Source organism: Podarcis vaucheri, assembly GCF_965113315.1.
Source record: "Podarcis vaucheri genome assembly, chromosome: Z".
NCBI classification, from domain to species: Eukaryota; Metazoa; Chordata; class Lepidosauria; order Squamata; family Lacertidae; genus Podarcis; species Podarcis vaucheri.
In genome coordinates, this window is record NC_138758.1 from 34,363,441 (window position 1) to 34,378,694 (window position 15,254).

Here is a 15,254-nt window from a genome sequence, read left to right on the forward strand (position 1 = left end):
CTCTCTCCAGCTGCAAATCCTCACAAACGGTGTCCAGAGGTATTCATACTGAGTCTGACAGTGGATGAACAACATAAGGAGATCCCTGCTGGAGCAGGCGAATAGCCCACATAGTCCAGCATCCTGTTCTCACAGTGGCCAAATACCCCAAGAAAACTAGATAGACTGGACTGGAATTGGGAGGTTCCATAAGAACCTATCAGGAAGAACTTTCAGCAAGAGCTGTTTGTCAGTAGAACGGTCTCTTCTCAGGAGGCGGTGAACTCTCCTTCCTTGGAGGGGTTTTTTTTTTTTGCTGAGGTTGGATGGCCATGTGTCATGGATGCTGTGATTCCTGCCTTGCTGCGGGTTGGACTAGATGACTCTTGGTGTCCCTTCCAACTCTACAATTCCATGATTCTAGGAGTCTGGCTGAAGGGGGCCTTATAGTCCAGAAGTGTTGGTTGTCAGTGCTCTGGGTGGGGGAGGGAGCACCAGGTGGGGGGATGCCAACCCAGCCCTCACTGCTGATGCTGCCAGAGCATCTCCATGCCCACCAGAGCAAATTGGGACCACTTTGAACCATCTGCCTGCCTGACACAGCCCTTGGCAGGTGAAGAGGAGCAAAAGGCGGTGCCATTCATGTCATCTGCATGGGGGCACCTGGTTTGCACGCAGTCAAAAATTGTGTATCCAAGGTTATGACCCCCCCAGCCCCTCCACATTATGCCCCTGTAAGCAGATGCCAAGGAGTAGGGCCCAAGCTCAGCAGCACCGCTCTCCCTTCTTATGACTTCAGGCAACTGGTATTCAGAAGGTTCAGGAAGCGCGAATTATGTAGATTCACATTAAATTGTATACCAGATCATTTTTCTCCTTCATCCCTAATTGATATAAAGTCACTTTCACTGAGGGGAGGGGGGCATCTTTCCAATAAAAGGTGATGAGTTGCAATATTCTGCCTAGATACTTTAAAATAATAATATTTTTTAAAAAACCAGCCTGACCAGCGAAATGAGACCCTAGGGACCTGTTTGTTTGCTTCTTTGTTTTGAAATGCAGTCCTTCTCCATTGCACAACATGGCGATGGGGACTGCAAGAGAAAACTTCAGAAAACTTTATATACGTTCTGCAGATGACCTCATCGCATTGGCTGCCACGTCGCTCCGAGGGTGGAGATTCTGGAATGCCTCCGAGGGTTGTAGAGAGGCAATCGGGAGAAAAAGCTGGAAGGAGTTACTGACCTGCTGCTTGTCCCAGAAATTGACTGTCCTGTGAAGCCACAGCTGGTCTTTGGACCATCTGCGAGTCAAATTTCTACAGAGGCAGTTGTGCTGCTGTTCTCCCTCCCCCTCCCCCTCTCTCTCCCTCTCCTTCTCTCTCCTTCTTCCTAGGAAGTTTATAAAATTATGCATGGCATGGAGAAAGTGGATAGAGAGAAGTTTTTTCTCTCTCTCTCACTCATGAAACTAGAAATGGGGGACATCCAAGGAAGCTAAATGCTGGAAGATTCAGGGCAGAGAAAAGAGAGCCCTCCTTCATGCAACACAGAGTTAGACTGTGGAACTCCCTGACACAGGAGACAGTGGTGGCCACCAATTCGGATGGCTCTACAAGAGGATTGGGCATGTTCGTGGAGAGTATAAGGGCTATCAATGGCTACTAGCCAAGATGCCCATGTTCCGCCTGCACGATCAGAGGCAGCAATGCTTTTGAATAGTAGTTGCTGGAAATGGCAGGAGAGGAGAATGCTGGACTAGATGGGTCCCCTTTGTCCTGATCCAGCAAGGCTGTCTATGTGGAGGCCCTACTATGGCAGCAGATCTCCATGCTCAGGGGCAGTCTACCCCTAAGATACCCACCAGTGGGGAATACCATGGAGAGTTGCTGCTGCACTCAGGTCCTGAGCTAGGTTGAGGCATCTGGTTGGCCACTGTGAGAACAGGATTCTGCAGTAGACGGGCCCCCTTTGGCCTGACCTTGCAGGCATTTGTTATGTTCTTATGTAAGGAAGTCAGCCAGATGTGCGTCAGGCAGGATTAAGGTTTGACAGGTTGATACAGAAGTTACCGGGACAATTAGGCAGAGAAAGATAGTTTTAGCAGGCTCCTCACATTGTTCTACTCAGAACACAAGAAGGGAAGCAGTGACAAGGCAGAGTTCTTGCATTGAGAGATGCGGGAGGATTTACATTTCTAGTTTGATGCTCTTAATCTGTGCTTCTTTCAGGAAGGGCCATAACTCAGTGGTTAAGAGCATCTGGCTTTGCATGCTAAAGGTCCCAGGTTCTATTCCCAGTGGGGGCTGGGAGAGACTCCTTGCTTCATACCCTGAAGAGCTGCTACCAGTCCGTGTTCATTAGGTTGTCATATTTCAAGAGGTAAAAATCCAGAGTCAGGGCCCTGGTCGCCCACACCAGAGCCCACTGAACAGCAAAGAGGGAAGAAAACTTTTCACTATCCACCTTCTCTCCACCATGCATGATTTTATGCACCTCTATGGTGTGTCCTCTTCCTCACCTTTTTTCAAAGCCCTAAAATACTGCAAGCTGAAGACAGCCCAATGCATTTCAGCGAGATGGGAGAAACAAAGAATTGCAGAGTTTTCTAAACCAGAGCCTAGGACTTGCCAATCAGAAGGTTGGCGGTTCAAATCCCCGCAACGGGGTGAGCTCCTTTTGCTCGGTCCCTGCTCCTGCCAACCTAGCAGTTCGAAAGCACATCAAAGTGCAAGTAGATAAATAGGTACCGCTCTGGTGGGAAGGTAAACGGCGTTTCCGTGTGCTGCTCTGGTTCGCCAGAAGCGGCTTAGTCATGCTGGCCACATGACCCGGAAGCTGTACGCTGGCTCCCTTGGCCAATAAAGCGAGATGAGCCTCGCAACCCCAGAGTCAGCCACGACTGGACCTAACAGTCAGGAGTCCCTTTACCTTTACCTAAGGGCCAATGGCTCATCTAGTTCAATTCCCTGCAATGCAGGAATCACAGCTAATTTCTGAAAGTTCTGAAATTCCTTGCAGTGTGCTTGTGTGTGCAGAGAAGTCCTTTGGCTCCTGGGTTTTTGCATAAAGTGGAATGGGATGTGGATATGAGAACCTCCCCTTTGGCAAAACATCTTGTCATTTAATTTTAATGGATTGATTTCTCCTGGGCCATAGGCAGGTTCCTGGTGCGAGGGTAGAACACCCCAGTATACAGTTTGGGAGTTACACATACAGCATCATTCCCTTCACATAAACCCCTGCATGAAGGGGCTTGCTGTGCTGCCACCTAGTGGCTACCTGAATAACAAGAGGAGAGCTGTAATAACAACTGGTTTAATGATAACCAAGGGAGATGCAGTTGTTCCATTTCCTCCTTTGTTAACTTTGCTTTTCCAATTCCACTCCTTTTGCTGGCTGGCTTATGGCCGCAATTAACATTATAAGCTCCTCAAGGTCAGATACTTACTTCTTCTTTTGCCATTATTGTGGGTTTTAGCAGGGAGCCTGCCTAGGCCACCCTCCTGTTCTTACAATGCCTACCAGCCAAGGTGGATTTAGGGCAGTATGTCCAGTTCTGCCATACTGGGAGCTGAGTCTAGGGGGCGCCACTTAAATCTGACTTAGTGAACTGGGCAGAACAGAATGCAAGAGGTGCCACTCCTGAAATCAGATGCCCCAATGGGAAATCCACAAGAGCACCACTCTCCCATCATGTGTGGAGGCAGTGATGGTCACCAACTTTAAAAAGCTTTAGGCAAATTCATGGAGGAAAAAGCTATCAATGGCTACTAGCTAGGATGATGTCGCTTCTCAGTCTTTTTTGCTACCGTATTGGCCCGAATATAAGCCGCACTCAAATATAAGCTGAACCTTTCAAATGAGGGGGGGGGGAGAAAAAGACAATACCCAAATATAAGCCACTCCCTTAAAATTCTGCAGGCACTCACACCCGTTCCGTTTTACCGTATGTCTGTTTCAGCAGCGATATCGTAAAAGCCAGTTTGTGTGAGGTCGCAAATTTAAGCCACACTTTAACTTTTCACGGTTGGAATTTGAAAAAGAAAAAGTGACGCTTATATTCAAGCCAATATGGTAAGTGTCTTACTAGCGAGGATGGCTGTGCTCTGCCTCCATGTCAAAGGCATCTGCTCTTCCCAACAGGGACAACGCAATCCTTAGGCCAACTAGGGTTTCACAGAGTTCTCCGTCTGCAGCAAATTCAGAGGCTTATTCTCTGAAGTGCATTCCTGTGCCTCTGGAATCTCCCAGCAAACTGTGTCATGGAGCCACTCTCCTCTAGCTCTGCTGGGCCGTCCTTGGCTACTTTTGCTACAGCCACTTTGTCCAGGTGTGGCCTGCAACACTTTTCTCCTAGGCCCCTAGGACCTGGGTTCAACTGATGGTTGGGGAAGCTACCCACAAGAATGATTTGGGGCTTGTGCCTGGGGCCCGGCTGGATCTGGTATGCCACCTCATTTGTTTTCCAGAGGTCCACGTATGGCCACTTGTGGTTGGAGTCACAGAACGCTTGCTCTTGGACAAATGTCTCGTGTGTAGGAGGATGTCATCTAAGTACAGTGGTACCTCTCGTTACATACTTAATTCGTTCTGGAGGTCCGTTCTTAACCTGAAACTGTACTTAACCTGAAGCACCACTTTAGCTAATGGGGCCTCCTGCTGCTGCTGTGCCACCGGAGCACAATTTCTGTTCTCATCCTGAAGCAAAGTTCTTAACCCAAGGTACTATTTCTGGGTTAGCGGAGTCTGTAACCTGAAGCGTCTGTAACCTGAAGCGTCTGTAACCTGAGGTACCACTGTACAGTCATACCTCATGTTACATTTGCTTCAGGTTGAGCGTTTTCAGGTTGCGTCCCACGGTGACCCGGAAGTACCGGAAAGGGTTACTTCCGGGTTTCACCACGTGCGCATGCGCAGATGCTCAAAATGACATCATGCACATGTGCAGAAGCAGCGATTTGTGACACGTGCACGCGCAGACACACAGACACGCAGAGGTGGGTTTTGTTCTGCTCATGTTGCGAACGGGGCTCCGGAATGGATCCTGTTCGCAACCAGAGGTACCACTGTATAACAAGCAGGGTGGCGGGGCACACTGTCCCTCCATGAGTATCTGAAACATGGCAGGGCCATTTTGCAAGTCATGACTCCGAACTGCCCCTGTACTGCTGTGAAATCAGTTCTTCCCTTATCTTTGGCATCCATTTGCCAGTACCCGCTTTGGAATCTAGCATGGAAAACCATGTGTGTGGTGGGGGTGCAACTAGTTATCCTTGCCTAGGGTGCAAAGTAGCTTGGCACCAGCAAAGCAGTTGCTGGAAACTAGAGGAGGGCTGTGTTGCTCTTGTGCTCTGGTCCTGCTTGTGGGCTTCTTCCCATTTCGGCATCTCGTCGGCCACTGTGAGAAGAGGATGCTGGACTAGATGGGCCAGCAGATGGATATAGCAAGGGCTCTTCTAAATTCTTATATTGAGTAGAAATGAATTCACTTGTTTTCCTGGAACTGGAACCCCTAGTACCACATCGAAGCCAATGCTATCTCAAGGCCCGCTAAGTACCCCTGATTTGTCACCGGGAACAGAAAATGGGCCATTACCCAGGTCCGATAATCACTTTACTTATTAATAAAAATAAGTACAAGCGCTCCTTTCCCCTGATCTCAGGAACCGTTCCGCAAGATTTACTCCCAACACCAGTCATCTTTCCTGCAGAAACCCTCAACGCCATCGGTCATTCCACAGGCATGCATGCACAGGGGCCTCCCAAAATGGGCTTTTTACAGCCTCTCATAATAGGAGAGAAAATGACACCATTTATTTTGGCGCGTGGCAAAGCCAGCCCAATCGATGGCGGGTCTGTAATGTGCTTCTTACTGCCTTTAACAGGAGGATGGAGAGTTTTGTTACTGAGAGGTTCTGCTTGCCTTTTAAACCTAGCCTCCCGTCCCCCCCCCCATTAGCACTGGACACCCCACCAGCAAACATACCACTGAGCGAGGATAGATGCAAGTTCACCACTAGCATGCCATCCTTCCTGGCATGCATTGCAGTAGTGGTCCTCTTCCTCCCTTCTCTGTTCTGTCCCCATGACAATAGCTGTTGCAGGAAACATCTGGAAACCAAGCAGGAATCAGAAGGGAGGTTTGAAAGAGGGGGAGAGAGCTGAATGCCTCCCACTTTCTTAAAACAACTGCAATTATGCCTTTGAGGGTTTACCAGTTAGTGGTAGATTCCTGTCCTGCCAGATGATGTCAGTGGGAAAGTATGAAGGGTTGGTGGGGGCGGGGTGTATTTTTAAAGAGTTGGTTTCTAGCACATGTGAATCAAGGCATGGAAGAGGAACCCAGATGTGGGTTGCTTTCTTTCTTGCTTTCGCAGACGTGGTCTCCAAATGCAGCAAGGGAATGATAATCTTATTTGCAGACAGACCTGATCCATGCTTATGCAGATGTAAGCATTCTATGAGGCTTACTCCTGAGTAAATGTGCATAAGATGCAGGCTTTGCAAATTTTATGACCTGTGCCATTTCAGTCACTCCCACACCGGGGCACAGGGAGGTCAGTCAGCTCAAGTTTGGGCTCTGCTTCCTCTCCCCACCTCCCCAACTCCTTCTCTCTCCCAGCTAAAAAAGACAGCAATTTTATTTTCATTCCTGAGAAGGGGTGGTGGAAACCCTTTCAGAACAAGGGTCTGGATTCAAAGCCCTGCTCAGTCATGAAGCTTGCTGGGTGTTACCTTTGAGGCCATTCTCTATTTTTTGGCCTAGCCTACTTCACAGGGTTGTTGTGAGGATAAACACAGAGAGAAAGAGAACCACACATGCCACCTTGAACTCCTAGCGATAAATAAATAAATAAAACATAACTGCAGCAAGCACATTTTCCTAGTGCACTGCAGCTGTAAATGGGAGGAGGGGGGGTGTACACACCGAGCTCCCAGGACAGCCCGCCAAACATGTAATTGATGGGAAGGGATTGCATACAAGGTTGACCTCTCGGCAAGCATTGCCTGTGTGATTCGTGGAACCCAAACATCGTAAATCTCATCCTATTTCAGACTCCATTTGGCCCTCTTTCCCAGTTTCATGCACAAACCTAATTTGCACGCTTTGAAATATCGGCTGAGTGGAATGGAATGAGTTCTGCAGGGTTTGGAAGTTCAGCCCCCAGGCACAGAGAATTCTAGAAACAGCTGGGCTGTCAGGCAGAGGCAGGCTCTGGAATGGGTCGCTGGCCGCTGGCTGATGACACTAACATCCGGTTGGATGCACTAGGGAGGGTAGCTCTGAGGTGGAGAAGGAGATTCCTGGATCCTCCAGGAACATCTCCTAGTTGTTTTATTTTCTGGACCTTGCAGTCAAGACTGACCACATTCCAGTAAGCTGTGGACCTCAAACAGTGGGGTATTAAGAACAACGTTTTAATGAGAGCTATACCGGTGGCCTTCCAGATGTTGTTCGGCTCCATATCCCATCAGCATCAGCGACCATGTCCAAAGTGCATAAGATCTCTGGGAGAGCTTGCTGGATTGGACCAAGGGGGCAGTGGCGTAACTAGCCACTCGGGCACCTGGGGCAGCTGAGGGGGAGACGGCAGGCAGATACAAGCCCCACATTGCCATTTCAGGCAGCATGGAGCCTGCAGGTGCCTGAGCCACCTCGTCACTCCCAGGAGAGATGTGTGGCTTGAGTGTGCTGCAGGCGCCACAGTAAGTGCCACCCCTGCAGTGTGATGCCCAGTGTGTCCTGCCCTCCCAGATACACCTCTGCAAGGGGGCCCATGTAGTCCAGTCTCGTTTTCTCACAGTGGCCAAGCAGTTGCCCCTAAGGGAAACCTACAAGCAGGACCACAGATCTAAGAATGTAACAAGAGCCCTGTTGGATCAAGCCAATGGAGCACCTCATCATAAGAATGTAATCCAGAATGCAGCTGCCTGACTAGTGACTGGGAGTGGCTGCCAGGACCCTATTAAAAAGGTAAAGGGACCCATGATCATTAGGTCCAGCGCGGGCGACTCTGGGGTTGTGGCGCTCATCTCGCTTTATTGGCCGAGGGAGCCAGCATACAGCTTCCGGGTCATGTGCTCAGCATGACGAAGCCGCTTCTGGCAAACCAGAGCAGCGCATGGAAACACCGTTTCCCTTCCTGCCGGAGCAGTACCTATTTATCTACTTGCACTTTGATGTGCTTTCGAACTGCTAGGTTGGCAGGAGCAGGGACCGAGCAACGGGAGCTCACCCCATTGCAGGGATTTGAACCGCCAACCTTCTGATCAGCAAGCCCTAGGCTCTGTGGTTTAACCCACAGCGCCACCCGTGTCCGAGGACCTTATTACATTGGTCCTAAACGATCTACACTAACTCCCAGTACATTTCCAAGCACAATTCAAAGTGTTGGGGCTGACCTTTAAAGCCCTAAATGGCCTTGGCCCAGTATACCTGAAGGAGCATCTCCACCCCCATTGTTCTGCCCAGACACTGAGGTCCAGCTCCGAGGGCCTTCTGCCAGTTCCCTCACTGTGAGAAGCGAAGTTACAGGGAACCAGACAGAGGGCCTTCTCGGTAGTGGCGCCCGCCCTTCAGATGTCAAACAGATCAACAACTATTTGAGTTTTAGAAGACATTTGAAGGCAGCACTGTTCAGGGAGGTTTTTAGTGGTTGACATTTTACTGTGTTTTTATATGTGCCGGAAGCCGCCCAGATTGGCTGGGGCAACCCAGCCAGGTGGGAGGGGTGGAAATAACAAAATCATCAACATCAACATCAACAGTATCATCATTAAGAAGAGTCTGCTGGGTCAGGCCCATGGCCCATTAAGCCTGCTGGATCAGGCCAGTTATCCCTCTAGCCCAGCATCCTGTTCTCACAGTGGCAAAACAGATGCCCCTTATGGGAAACCCACATGCAGGATATGAACACAAAAGCACTCTCTTTTCCCATGGTTCCCGTCAACTGGGATTCAGAAGCACCATTAGCCAGATTTTGAGTCAGTGTGGATGAGCCTTAAGTCTGGAAAAGTGAGAAACACAGGAACCAAGATTAGGCTGAGCCACCCCTAGTTCTGGACAGGCCTTTTCCCACTCGGAATCAGTACGGAGATCTGGGGCTCTTGTGCAAGGGAGATGGGTGTTTTCTCCTTCTACATTAAACATGAGCTTGGGGGTAGACAGGGTAGCACATTCCCATTGCCCACCCTCACCCTGCAAACCCGGTTTTCATTCAGAAAAGAAAAGGGCACTCCAGCTATTGGAGAAATGGTGTGGTCATGCTCTGGAAGACCTCTGATGTCTCCGCCAGCTGTTCTTCAGCCGCCCTTCATACTCCTATGACATTTAAAACTTCTTGACTGCCAATACGATATGTGTGCAATGGGATTTTTTATTTTTTCTTGCGGGGGAGCCGGGTGGAGGGGGAGAGAGGACATCACATTCTGTTTAGCTTGTTTAAAAAATGACAGGAGGGCTAGGGAGAGGTGGATAAATAACTTCTTGGACACTATTCGGATTGGAAAACGTTTCGAACATCCGCAGAATTGGAACAAAAGCAAACATTCCAGAGGGTAAAACATGCAGAACCCTTGGAGGAGAAAGACATTTGGGGGTGGGCGGAGACGAGGGAGGGGAGGGTCCTAGACGACTTTCCAGACCAACAGGCTTTACTGAAGAGAGGCACCATGCGATTAAAGTGGGGGAAGGGAAGAATGGGCTCCGAAAATGTTTTGCAGTGCAATGCCTCCATCTAGTGGTCGGGTGGCATATCACTGTAAAAACCTTGCATTTCAAGCGCCCCATTCCCTATCTGCATTTTATATTATCATTATTAGTATTCTAAAAAAACAACTTAAAGTTTATATACCTCTTCATTGTAAAAAAACAAAAGACCTCAAAACAGTTTGCAAAAGAATAAAGCAAGGAAAACATCAGGAAGCAGAGTTAAAAAACAACTTTTAAAAAAAATTTCAACAATAAGCTAAAGGGGGGGGGATTTAAAATACATGTCAAAACATTCTACATGTCTGGATAGGCTTCCTAAACAAAACATGTTTTCAGGAGGCACCAAAAGAGTACAGCCAATAGGAGGGAGTCTTTTCGTTTTCTTTTTTATTATGCTTTATTATCCATACTTGCATCTGTACATCAAATACATATCTTCCTTATTTTACATAAATCATTTTTTTTCAAAATAAAATCCAACAAAAGAATATAGGTCTTCCTACAATACATTTGATTCAAACATTTGACTTCCGGTCCTTTCCCAGTTTTTTTTTCCATTCTAATAAACCTATTGCCTCATCTATACATTACTAATAAAATAAAAATATTCGTACCTATATATTCCTGTTTTTCCTCTTTTAATTTAAATTATTCACAGAGATTACTCAAAGGCTGCTACTGAATTCAAATTGCAACAATTATTCTTTAGATAATTCCTTAAAGGTTCCCAGTTTGAAATGAACTCCTGCTTTGACATTTTTAATCTTTTACGAGAGACTGTCTACTTCAGCATATTCAGCATATGCAATAGGGGGGAGTTTCAAAGCATCTAGGATTTTTATGTTATGAACCGTCCTGAGATCTACAAATGAAGGGCAGTAGAAAAAAATTAAAAATATGCACAAATAAGCATCTGTTCTCTTGCCTTGTATGTGAACTAAGTGGACCCTTATTTTCATCTGTCTTCCCTTTCTTTCTTTCTTTCTTTTTTCTGTTTAGGTCCTTTAATCTGTCCAAGACAGTGTGCCAAGACACAAATGATAAAACATTTTTGCATTTTTACAGCAAATAAACAAAACAAAAAAAAAGGAAAAACCCTACAGAAATGTGTAAGGAAGTTAATTTTGTACATGGGGTAAAACGTTATAAATTCAGGACAAATGCACTGACACAGGTCAACTCCCACATTTCTTGTTGCTTTTTAAAAGTTCATATGCGTGGCCAGGCAGTCAGATGGCTGTTTCTTCATTGAAAGGAATTTTTCCAAGTAGCTCTTAAGAGGGACTGCAACGCATCTTGGAATGTCCTCAGAAGGCTCTATCATATTGGTAGTGGCAGAATTAAAAACCCCAGAGTCCTTTTAGATATAGGGACAAGCCACTCAGTCATCAAATTTTATCTTTTTCCCTTGTGGTTTGTGGTCGCCACCTCCTCTGCCTCCCCTGAAGCCGCCGCCTCTGCCTCCAAATCCTCTGCCACCACCCTGTCCGCCAAAGCCTCCTCTGCCACCCCGGCCTCCTCTGCCGCCACGACCGAAGCCGCCGCAACCGCGTGGCCCATCGCCCTTGGGCTTGGCAAAGTCGAGGGTCACTTTGTTTCCATCGATCTCTCCATCCTCCATGGCTTCCTTTGCTGCTTTGGCTTCTTCTGGGGAGCTGAAGTCCACAAAGCCAAATCCTTTGGATGAGCCAGTATCTCTGTCAGTGTCTTCCCTTTCTTTCTAAAAAAAAGAAAGTGAGTTTTAAATCAGCTGCACATGTTTACACTGGGAATCCACAGCCAACCTTGGATAGCTGTGGGTCTGAAAGTGATGTCAAGGTGCTTGGGGGGGGGGATATGGAGAAAGAATTCAGTCTCCCTTTTTGCTAATGGATGGGGGCCTTTGTGCTGCCCTCCTTCCTTCTCCTCCTCCAAGTCATTAATAGAGCTGGACAGTTTCCCCACTTCGTCCCCCGTTCGTCAAAGTGCTTAGTAGCAGGCAATCCTCCGTTTAACTATTGTTGAGGGTTTGAGGGTGAGTATATGCCATGGGTAGGCAAACTAAGGCCCGGTGGCCGGATCCGGCCCAATCGCCTTCTAAATCTGGCCCACGGACAATCCAGAAATAAGCGTGTTTTTACATGAGTAGAATGTGTCCTTTTATTTAAAATGCATCTCTGGGTTATTTGTGGGGCCTGTCTGGTGTTTTTACATGAGAAGAATGTGTGCTTTTATTTAAAATGCATCTCTGGGTTATTTGTGGGGCACAGGAATTCATTCATTCCCCCCAAAAAATATAGTTCAGCCCCCACGAGGTCTGAGGGACAGTGGACCGGAACCCTGCTGAAAAAGTTTGCAGACCCCTGGGATAGGTTGTATGAGGCCAGAGTCACTTCTAATTCCTGGCTCTGGAAAGGATTGAAATCTAATGGAGGATCCCATTGTTGAATTTGCCAGACAGGGGGGCATCACGGCCCCAAAGTATGGGTTACAGAGGCATAGCATGGCAGGGGAAGAGGGAACATGGCCCCCAGGTACACAGCCCCACTGCCTCGACCCTGGCCATCTTCCCTGAGTGCCACTGGGAGAAACAGAGCAGAAGCAAGAAAGCCGAGGGAAGGGGCGCAAGCTCAGCCACGGCCTCTGCCTCCCTGCCACTTGCTCTTTCTGGGGCAGAGACAGGGGAGGTGGTGGCAATCAAAGCAAGAAGGCTCTGCCGCCTCTGTCCTGCCCTGCCTGCCACTGCCATCTTCCGCTGCCTGCCTCTCTCTCTGCCCCACCAGCTGAGGGAGCCATTGCTCTGCCTGCCTGGTGTCTCAGTCCAGCTGCATGGCTGCCTCTGAAGGATGGCAGGGGGAGGGCAAGGTCAGGGCCCTATAGAGGCAGTGCAGCCATGGCTGTGGGCAGGAAGACAGAGCAGGGACTGCTGAGGAAAGGAGCAAAGGAAAGGGCCAGTTCCCCTCAGAAGTGCCTCACAGTCAAGCTGAGGAAAACAATCTCAGTGGGAAGAAAGTTTGGGGGGTGGGTTAGTTGTTCAATCTGGAATAACTACTGCTTCAAATCTAGGGCTCAGCTCCATCAGTGGGAGCGGCGGCAGTTTCACCTCAGCACCTTGTGGGCCTGGGCCCAATGGAGCTTACAGTGGTGCCCCGTAAGACGAATGCCTCGCAAGACGAAAAACTCGCTAGACGAAAGGGTTTTGCGGTTTTTGAGCTGCTTCGCAAGACGAATTTCCCTATGGGCTTGCTTCGCAAGACGGAAACGTCTTGCGTTTTTTGCAAGTTTCTTTCCTTTTTCCAAACACCGTTACTACAGTTGCGACTTGACTTCGAGGAGCAACTCATAGAACGCGGTGTGGTAGCCTTTTTTGAGGTTTTTGGCGATTTTTGAAGCTTTTCCAAAACTTTTCCGACACCGTGCTTCACAAGACAAAAAATTCGCTAGACGAAAAAACTCTCGGAACGAACTGATTTCGTCTTGCAAGGCACCGCTGTATTTGTCCCTCAGTGTGCTGGGCACTTGGCGGCAGAGCCCAGTGCACCAAGGGACCTTTTGTCACCAGAGCCCAGTGCACCAAGGGACAAACAAGCTCCATTGGCCTCGGCACCTCACAAATCATTCCTCCCTTGGTCTGAGGGCCAGTGTGTGATGGCACCTACCCAGAAGTATATTGCAGGTGAAACTGCCGCTGCTCTGTCCTGACTCAGGAGTGGCAGTTTCACCCACAATATACCACCCAGTGAAGGCACCATTGCACTCTGGCCCTCAAACCAATCCTGGGCGATGTACAGTCATACCTCGGGATAAATGTGCTTCAAGTTAAGTATTTTCGGGTTGTGCTCCGCGGCGACCTGGAAGTAACGGAGCGCGTTACTTCTAGGTTTCGTCACACATGCATGTGCAGACGGTCAAAATGATGCCACGCGCATGCGCGGAAATGGCAAAACGAGACCCACGCAGACGCGGATTGCGTTTGTTTCAGGATGCGAACAGGGCTCCAGAATGGATCCCGTTCGCATCCCGAGGTACCACTGTATTGATACATCACCCAGGCCTAACCCATACTATGCAAATGGGTGGTGCCCCTTCCCTCACCTGGCTGGTAGTGAGAAGGACAATAACCAGGGCAAAGTTGAGGTGTGCATGTGAGCTGGGCTAGAAGCAGGCAGAAGCTGGAAATGGGAGAGCCATATTTGATTTCTGCTTGTCTCTAAGGCTGTGAATATTGGAGAATCAAGACCTCCTGGGGTGTTAATGTTGTGGACCCCTCCATCGTGGGCTCAGGTTGTACATAGGTGCAAATAAACCTTATATCCCAAAGGTACCACAGTCCACTGCCACTCGTTCCAAGGAAACTGAACTCTGGGTAAATGCCTAGAACCCGTGGAATCTCGCAACAGTCAGAGATTGGGGTGGCAGACAACATTATTTTCATATCTGTTTTGAACAGATTTCTCTCTCTTCTCTCTGGGTTCATCCAACAAAGGGGCAAGTTTCAACCTTCCCAACGGGAAACCCTCAAGGAGGATGTGAGCCCTACAGCAATACTCTCCCCACTTGTAATTCCTGGCAACTGGCATTCAGGGGTATCCTGCCCCCACAGTGGAAGAAGGACCTAGACATTGTGACTAGTAGCCATTGGGGCATTGGTGGAGGAAGAGGGGTGCGGGGAGAGTGCACCGCCCCCGGCAGCGCGATCCCGGTGGGGTGCCATCATGGCTGCCCGCCTGCCCATGCTGGGCACCACACACCCGCAAGTGGCATGCCACACCCCCAGAATGCACACCGCGCCCCCAAGAAGCATGTCAGCCCCGCCTGCTCTCCGCCCCCCAGTGCCAGAGCATGAAGCTCTGCCACTGCACTGAGGGCCTTATCCTCTGTTAAAGGATGATGGCAGCTAGAAATCAGCCTCACCTGGAAAGCCCCAGGTTGGGGGCAGGTGGCCTGCTATGGTGTTTATTTTATTTATTTGCTGAATATTCATCTCCCCTTTCCCCAGGGATTGTGACCCTGTCCCATTCTGTATAGTCTCCCTAGATTGTTTGGGATCATGCAGGCGATTCTTTCTGAGGAAGGAAGGAAAGTCCAGCCATTCTAAGACAAGACCCAATGCCAGTTATACTGAAATATAGCCTAATGAAATATTTGCAGTTAAATAACCTGGGCTGATTGATGTTGATTGATCTATATACCAAGGGTGACCTACAATTCCATTTATGTACATTTATTAAACTTATTAGTCACTTGCCACCCAAAGGTCTCCAAGCGACATAAAATACACACACAAAAATACATTGGCGGGGGAGGGGAGGATCATACATCAATATATTGTCTAACATAATACTTATGTAAAGATGAAAGAACAAAACACACCTGCCCTATAAACAACAAACAACAAAAATACTCAAATAATAGGCAAAGAATGCTCCCACCCACTAATTAGCAGATAAACAAATTATTTCTCCAACTTTTAACCTCCCCACCTCACCCAGAGGTCACCAGTGAGATGGTCTTGCATCTCTCCTCTCCCTTCAGAGGAAAGCAATAGCAAGGCAAAGCAGGAAGGTGGTAGCAAATGCTTT